At 54.7% G+C, this 8,787-nt stretch overlaps 1 pseudogene; it reads right to left on the reverse strand.

The window, feature by feature from the left end:
• Positions 1-5,856: 5,856 nt before the first annotated feature.
• Positions 5,857-6,658, reverse strand: LOC112818731 (histo-blood group ABO system transferase-like; annotated as a pseudogene).
• Between the last annotated feature and the right edge of the window lie 2,129 nt (positions 6,659-8,787).

Raw genomic sequence — 8,787 nt, forward strand, 5'->3', positions numbered from 1 at the left:
TGACTGGAATGCATTCCAGCTGGGTGGGGGATATTGAATGACCGGTGCGTCCCCAGATATCCTACTCACCTGGCCTTGCACGCTAAGGCCTACAGCACAGGTTGGCCATGGTTGTGGGGCCCAGGGTACTTTGGAGCCACAGAGCATTTGGCAGCGGTGAGGGAACATGGGGGACCCGTCAGGTGTAGAACCCTGGGTCTCGTGTATATCCGCCACTGGTCTGGGTCACTGTACAGTTGCTCTCTGCAGGTCCCTTTTGCACACCTGGCCATGACACACCTGGCTGGCCCTCTCGGTAGGGAGGCCTGTGTGCCTGGTGCACCTGTCCCCCACCTACCCCTAGAGAAGTAGCCACGTTCAAGCGTTTCCATGTCCAACATTCAGGGACAGTTGGGAACCTGGGTCAAGAGAGTCAAGGACTGGCCCAAGATAATTGAGGGGTGCAGAGCCCAAGGAGCAGGCATGCTCTCCAGTCCTAGGCCAGCCCCAAACCTCCCATGAGGTTCGCTTTAGGGTGAGAGACTCTCAGATCCTCGGGGATAGCTACCCACCACTTCCCATGTGGGGACATGACTTTGGCATCCCGATGCACGTAGAGGCATGTGCACCTGAACACCCACTAACACACACACCACTCTGAATGCCCAGCTGGCGGTCAGAACGGGAGGACACCAAGGGAGCGAGGTGGAGGAAAAGGGGGAAAGAAGACAGGGGTTGGATACAGCTGGGCCATGGGGTTGGGCATCAGGACTCCCGGAAAGGACCCAGATCCAGAGCATGGGGAGGGGAGACAGGCCATGCTGATGGTCAGGGGTACCCAAGGGGCCCAGGGGATTGCCAGGGAACTGGGAGAAGACAGGGTCTGGGTTCCGGTGTCCACCACCACCGTGGGCATTTGGGAGTAGGAAGAGATACCCACCCCCAAGTTCAGAGGGGCTACAGCCCAAAAGGACTCAGCTTACTCTTCTGTCACTTGGGCTGCAGAGATGCAGAGTCCCATGGGTCCCACAAGCTTGTACAAGAGCCTGTTGCCCTTGGATCTCCATCCCTGACCCACTGTGCTCCCAGTCCTGGAAAAATGCTTTCTACCCCATCATGGTCCTTCTCAGCAGAGGACAGACTTGGGGCTGGGGGGGCTGAGGAACTGGGTAAGCAGAACGTGGCAGAGCTTTGGGCCACCAGTCTGGAAACCAAGGTCAGGGCCCTCCTTGTTGCAGCCTCAGAGTCCCCATTTGGAAGAGGATCCAGAATCACTGCTCTGGTCAGTGTGAGGAGGCCTTAGGAGGGAAAGGAGCACTGGGACCGGAGAGGGAAACGGGGACAAGGGAGGCTTCTGAGGTTTCTCACATCGCCCATGGAACCCACAGATCCTACTCATGTGAGAGACACAGACACAGAGACAGAGTGGAGACAGAGAATGAACACAGGACAGAGGGAACCAGGAGAAGTCATAGACTTTCCTCCACCAGCTTGGAAATGACATCCCGGCCTTTTGTGTCATTCCATTCCTCAGAGCGCCGTCACACAGGCCATCCACTGTGGAGGGGAGGGGATTCCACAGGGATGTGTGACCAGGATTCAGGGGTGCCAGGGGCCACTGTGGGGACTGCCCAGCACACGGGCACAGACGAAGTCCTGGGTCCTGAGCCTAACCCTAATGGGAGGCTCTGGAAGTCTGTGTTGTGAGAGGACAGGTCAGAATCAAATCATTACTACCTTCCCACAGGGGCTGGGACACAACCAGGTGGGGAGTGGCTTTGCCTGGAATGCAGAGCAGACCCAACACCCTCTGAGCTGTGTTCCATGCCAAGCCCAGCTCTTGGCTCATCCTTGCATTGCCAAGTATGCACCACCCTCCTGTGATAGCAGGTACGGAACACGTGTAAGGTCCTACCCCTGATGGCGTCCCTAGAAGTAGAAGCCAGAATACACCAATGTGCAGATGGGGAGCCTGGGGAGGCCCTGAGAGGCACGGGATCTGTCCAGATTCACAGCTCTGTGCACGCACAGGAACCTGGTGTGATCCCAGCTCTGTGCCATCACAGCAGAGACACCAGCTGCACCCAGGCCTCCCGGGGGCTGTGGGTGTGCTGTGTGGGTGTCACTGTGTGGATGGGGCATGGGGGGAGGATGAGCATTGAGCAGCCGGGGAAGGGGGCACGTGGGGGGCTATTGTGTGAGGAGGAATTTGGGTAAGGAGACCCCAGGCAGTGGTGACCTAATTTCCCTGACAAGAGAGCCCAACTGAATTTGGAACCCTGGTAACCAGGCTGGGGATTGTAGGGGGGGGAACGGCTACACCACCCAGACCATTGACTGTCCCAGGTTGTTGTCCATGGGACAGTGGTCCAGGAGCCGGAGCCCACAGAGGCCGAGGCCGAGTGTGAGAAGGCTAGGGCTGCATATTTGTGGTGTATGGGTACAGGTCGGTGCTGGCCCCACAGAGAGGAGCCCCCAGAGGCTGGTGTGGGGCCAGGAGCAACGACTGGGCACAGAGCACACAGCGGTGGACTGCAGTTGGCGAGACGTCCCCGTGATGGTTCCTTCCCGGCTGTGGCTTCCCTGCGAGACCCTGGGCTGGGCTCTGTCTCTGCAAAGGCCCACAGAGAACAGGCATGTGGGTGAGCTTTTCTCCTCTCACAGGTGCTTCACAACCTGAGGAACTAGAGCCGGATCTGGAGGGAGGGCTGGTGTCTGCAGTGACTTCAGGAGGAGACCAGGAGCTGGAAGGTGACCAGGCATCTGCCCATGGAGAGCCTGGCTCTGTCCTGGAAGATATGGCACCTGCTCCTACGCCAGGCCCTACCGCTGCCCCTGCTACAGATCCTGCCACTCCACCTTCCCCCAATCCAGGCACTGCAACTTCCTAGGACCCAGATCCTAACCCTGCTCCTGCCCTGCCCTTACCCCTGCCTCTACCCCTGCCCCAGCCCCTGCCCCTGCCCCTGCCTGGGCCCTTGATCCTGCCCCTGTCCCTGTTCCTGCTCCTGACGACTTGCTCCCAGTCCAGCGTGTGGATCCTGGGTCAAGGATGGTCTGCGAACGGAGGAAGCCTTAGGCTCAGGGAGACTGAGGGAGGATGTGGCACAAAGAGCCTGCAGGAGGAGAGGGAGCACTGTGGGGTCCTGGCGCTCAGACCTGATGGGAGACCACATCTCACTGACACCAGTTCTGTCCCCCAGGCTGGAGGTTGTCAAGGTAGCCACCCTCCGAGGCTGCAGGCTGACAATGACTGACAGGAGAGGAGGTGCACCTGATGCAAGAGAGAAACCTCAGGCAGAGAGGAGGGTGCAGGTGCCCCCCAAGCAGCTAGAGGAACTCGGGGTAGCCACCCTCCCAGGCTACAGGATGGCAATGGCTGGCAGGAGAGGAGGCACCTGGTGCAGGAAAGAGCCCTCAGACAGAGAGGAGGGGGCAGGCTCTCCCCCAGCAGCAGTTGAACTGGGGCAGGCTGAGGGGGCCTCCGTGGACAGCGGTAGCTGCAGCTGGGGTCTCCAAACAGACCCCCTCCTCAGGCTCAGCACAAGCTTGTCTGGATGGCCTTTGTCCCACAAATTCAAAGTCTGCCCCGGACCCTCCTCAAGCCCCAACTCCCAAACCTTTGACCACAGCTCAAGTGACAAGAAATGGAAAATAGTTTAGGTGGGGTTGGGTGCAAAGGGACATTTGCTTTTCTGGCCCATGGTGTAAAATTGCTAGCATTTTAAAGATCTCAGAGATTTGATTCAAAATCCGTAGGATGCCGGGGACCCTAGTCGGGTTTCTGGAAACCTACCTCTGGGACTTGAAGCACTCCCATCCCACCAGTTCTGCTCAGAATCCCTCCAGGTCACAGACCCACGGTCTTGGCCCCTCAGATGGCCTGGACGATACACCTTCAAAAAGCGATCCCTGTGGGGCAGCAGGACACACTGTGGATTCCAGCAAATCTGCCTCCCAGAAACTGAGGGTACTACTGGAAGAGCTATCTGAAAACAGCCATGTCAGGGTTCCAGGAAGATAACTGAGGCACAAGAGTAACTGAAGAGAACCTGAAGCTCAGGTAGGGGCAGTAAGAGCTTCCAGACACTTCTTCCCTAAAGCTCCTCATTCCTCAGGCTTTCTTCCGGTGATTCTGCTTGGTTTCTATTTGTCCCAACTGTTATCCATTGCCTAAGGCAGCAGAGACTCACACATGCCTTTAAATGTTTTGGATATTGAATGTACTCCAGTAGACACTTCACTGCTGAGAGAGTTGGTAGCAAGCAAGAATTCCCAGAGGACTTCAAGGGTCTGGACTTGGTGTTTCCCTCTGCTGAGACAGGGACACCTGTGGGAGGTGCAGGTGGTCAGCTGGGGGGGGGCAGGCACCTGACGTGGACAGATGGGGTATAGGTGAGGCCCGAGGCCCCCGGGGTATGTGCCTGGCATCCGGACTGAACAGGTCTTCAAAGCTGCAGACTGCCTGGGATCATCTTCAGGCTGAGGAGGAAAGTGAGGGGAGCAGAGGGGACCGAGGAGGTTCAGCTCAGACAGGAGAAGGCGAGCCACACTTTCAGGGGGAAAGTGGGTCAGGTTCAGGCTCACAGGGACAGAACTTGAGGCCATTCTGCCATGTGAAATAAGCCAGCCCCTAAATGACCCACACCGGAGGACTCCATATGTGAGGGATCGAGAGCACTCCAATTCACAGAGGTGGAAGGAACTGCTGGGTGCCGGGGCAGGGAAGGGGAATGGGGGTTAGGGTCTCATGGGTAGAGGTTCAGTTTGGGATGATGAAAACATTGTGGCGATGGACGGAGTTAGCCGGTGCAGAACAGTGACTATACTTATTGACACTGAAAAGCGCTTCATGGTATCAGCTGTATGTCAATTATACCACAATACAAAAGAAGTGAGTCAGGATGTCGGGGCCATCACGAGTCCCTAGAGGGCCCAGAAGCAGGGAGCCTGTATCTTAGTTCTTGCTCTCATGCTCTGCCCCTTGTTGGGTGACTGAGCTCAGTAAGGGCTTGCTAAGACACAGTGGAGGCAGCTGGTCCAGAGAAAGTCCACAAGTGCAAACCCACTGGTGAGCACTGAGGAATCCCAAGGGGACACGCATCGAGACAGAGCGAGTACCCACATTTGACAAACACCAGCACAGAAATAGCCATTTAAAACCAAGGCAGGAACCTTATATAGCCCAGAGGGCTCATGCTCCTGAAGGCTGAGCTAATGGCCGCAGCCAAGGCCTCTGCTGAGGAGGGCAATGGGGGTCTGGGAGGTGGCTCGGCGCACCCCTGACCCTGAAGCCCCATGGCCACGGTGAGGTGTAAGGTTTGGAAGGGAAGACCCGGCCAGCACCCATTCTGGCTCCATGCCTGCATCAGGGCTGCTCCCAGGCCCAACAGGCGATGTTTGTTGAGTACCACGGAGAAAACCTTTTCCCTCAATTGTTCTTTTTAAGATGGTTGCTCAGCATTGACACAGAAAAACAACGGACATAAAACTGGAGCCGTTTACAGCTGCAAAGGACCCGGAAGTGATCAATATGTATTAACCACAAAGAGAGGAACTTGTGTGCCCAGGCACGTCTCCTGTGCGCAGGCCTGGTTGGGGCGCTGGCGTGCCCGTGCAAGCAGTGCTAGGCTCCACAGTTTCCCTCAAGTGGACAGAAGTAGAAATCTGCTCTGACCGATCCGCTCAAGGCAACACACACTGATGGAGGAGGGGGCAGCCCCTCGTGATTTCCAAATGTCCTGGTGATATTTGGGGGCACAGCCACAAATCTCAGCTTCTTCATGACAGAAGCAAGCCCATCAGCTGCGTGTCTCACAGGTCCTTCAGGGGATAGCCCAATACCGCAGGTCCCACACCTCCTCCGGGGACAGCCCCTCATGAGTTCTGGGTGCCCTGTTGATTCTTGGGCACAGCCATGGATCTCAGCTTCTTCATGACCCGGGGAATGATGGGAGTGTCCATCCCACTAGCCATGTGTCCCACAAGTCCTCCGGGGACAGCACCTTGGTGGGCCTGTGGCCCAGCAGGTACCTGTTCAGGTGGCTCTTATCGGGCCACACAGCCTCAATCCCATTGGCCCAGTTGACCACCATCGCCTGGTGACAAGGTGAGGTCAGTCGGGGAAACTCCACCACCAATACCGCAAAAAAGGCCCCCAAGTAGTAAAATTTGCCCTGGTACCCTGGGATGTGGGTCTGGGACTGTGGACAGCGCTCATAGATAAAGTCCTCAGGAGCTGCCCAGTTGAAAACAAGGTGTGGGGTGCCAAAGAGGGGGGACAGGATCAATATGCTCACATGGTCCCAGAACTTCATTCCTGCATCCTCGTCCACGCACACCAGTTCATCCACGTCACAGAGGAAGCGCTGGTCGCGGAAGCAGCTGATCATCGCTATGTGCTGCATGGACATATCCTGCCAGAGACAGACGCTGCAGACCTCGACGACCACCGCCCTACAGCCCTACCAGAATGGCACACGGGGCACAGCAACCAGCTGGTCGTTGAAGACGTAGTAAGTGACCCTGTGTCCACCGTGAGGACCACCACACTCCAGCCTACCTGGAGGGGCACACGGGGCCCGGCAGCTGGCTGATTGGTGAAAACCTAGTAGGTGACTACATGTCCCAGCATGTAGTGCTTCTCTGCTGTCTGCAGGAACAGCTCCAGGAAGACCATGCATCCACAGGGGCAGTGGACAGGGCAGGAAGAGGGTCACTGCCAGAGGCTGGCAACAGGACACCAGAGTTGGGGCCATGGATGTGTCCACATTCTTCAAGGGGGCAGGCTCTGGGCTGCTTTAAGCAACAGCCATCTCCTGACCTTCCTGAGGGAATCTGCCAGCAGGACCTCCCTAATATCTGTTACCAGAGATAGGGGACATCAGCAGCCTGTCTTCCAAAGGGGAGCCTGAAGCTTCGGAGGTTGAAACCAATGCTGGCGCCATGAACACACCCCCTGTGCTGAGCTTCTGTGAAAACCCTGCAGGTGCCCTCCACTGGCTGCCCCCCCTGCAGATCCCATCCCACCTTCCAGGAAGGAAGCACTTTTGGGCACAGCCCCCATTACAGAGTGGCTAGAATTAGAGGGGCCGGCCACCTGTCCCACTTTGCTTTGAGTGGGCTGCCGCTGGCCCCCACAGACCTGTCTCCACTTCTTGTAGGGTCCTCCCTGGAAGGCTACTGGGCAACCTGCTGACAAGGTGCTCAGTAAGCCACTGGTATTCCTAGGAGTGGTCACCCTCAAACTCTGCCACATCAGGAATCATGTCCAGCCTGTGAACAGGGAAGGCTAAAGACGACACCAGGAAGAAGAAGGGGGTTGCGTAGGCCCCAGGCTTGTATACAAGGGTGTAAGCTTCAGGTCCAGCTCTACATCTCCCCGGCCCCAAAGGGTTCAGTCTTATCCAACCACGTCCCATGGCTGGTCCCCCTTTAAGGGTACTACCTGCTCCCCCCTGTGAGGACAGCAGCTCCCCCATTATAGGCAAGTGTGGTGAGCCCCTCTGAGACTGATGTTTTTGCATAGGCGCTAAGGCTACTTCCCTGGGCCTGACCCATACCCGGCAGGTTAATAAATCGTTCACACAGGGAAGGCGTTCACTACATTTAAATACGGGATAAGCACACTCAACCAGCAGACATGACTCAGGTCACCAGATGGCAAGTCCAGACCCAGCCAATGGGGGAACATGCCAGATATGAAGCAAGGGTTTAGAAGAGTGATCCTGGCAGAGGGCACAGCAAAAGTAAAGCTTATAGTAAGGCACAGGGCACATGTGGATGACCACACACTTGGGTGGCCCACAGAAGGGTGGCTGTGGTGGAAGAGGTGAGGCTGGAGAGGACGGGCAAGAAGGGAGCATACCACAGAAAGGCCAAAATGTTACGTTCCGAAAATATCACTCTAGTTACCAGAGGAGAATGGGTTCTGTGCAACAGAGGACAGGGAGACCCTAACCCTAACCCTAATCCCTAACTCCTAACCCTAGCCCTAACCACTATTACCAATCCCACAAAATCAGCAAAATGCATTCCTGTACCTTTCTTAATATAGATGTAAGAAGCAAGATCAGAAGAATTGCAAAACCAAGAGCTCATAAATAGACTGTGCACCCTAAGCAAGTGACTGCACAAACACCTCAAAGGTTATTGAATAGAGTGAAACAAGCAATGTTATACAGCACAATGAATTTTTAAATAAAAACATGTGGTCATATTAATTGATGTGGAAAATGTTCTAACCAAAATCCAGTGTCTGTTGGTGATATAAATACTCATGAAAGCAGGAATAAAGAGTCATTTTCTCATTAAAACTCTAGCAAACACCATGCTTAAGTCTGAAGTTGGACAGCTCTACTCTGAAATCAGGAACAAGGACAGCTTGCTGGTTCTCACCTGTTGCTCAGAATTGTACTGAAAGTTCTACCCAGAAGGATGAGCCAAGAAAGAAGTCATCCACATGTGAAAGGAAACACTAGAACTCTGTCTATTCAGAGACCAGGGATGACATCATCTTATATAGAGCTTCCTAAAGAATCAACAAAAAATGATTACAGCCAGTTACCTAATTCAGCACAGTTATAGGACAAAATATCAATACACAAAAATATATCTTATTTGTATACACTAGCAATGAATCATCCAAAAAGGAATTTAAGAAAACAATTCCATTTTAGGGAACATCAACATTAAACAAATATTTAGGAATAGATGTAATCAAGGTTCACATCTTGTACACTGAAAGTTACAAATCATTGCTGAAAGTAAGGGAAACCTAAATAATTCTGAAGATACCCCATGGTGATG

The sequence above is a fragment of the Callorhinus ursinus genome, unplaced genomic scaffold, assembly GCF_003265705.2.
Source record: "Callorhinus ursinus isolate GAN/ISIS: 27379988/994484 unplaced genomic scaffold, GSC_fseal_2.0 scaffold789, whole genome shotgun sequence".
NCBI classification, from domain to species: domain Eukaryota; kingdom Metazoa; phylum Chordata; class Mammalia; order Carnivora; family Otariidae; genus Callorhinus; species Callorhinus ursinus.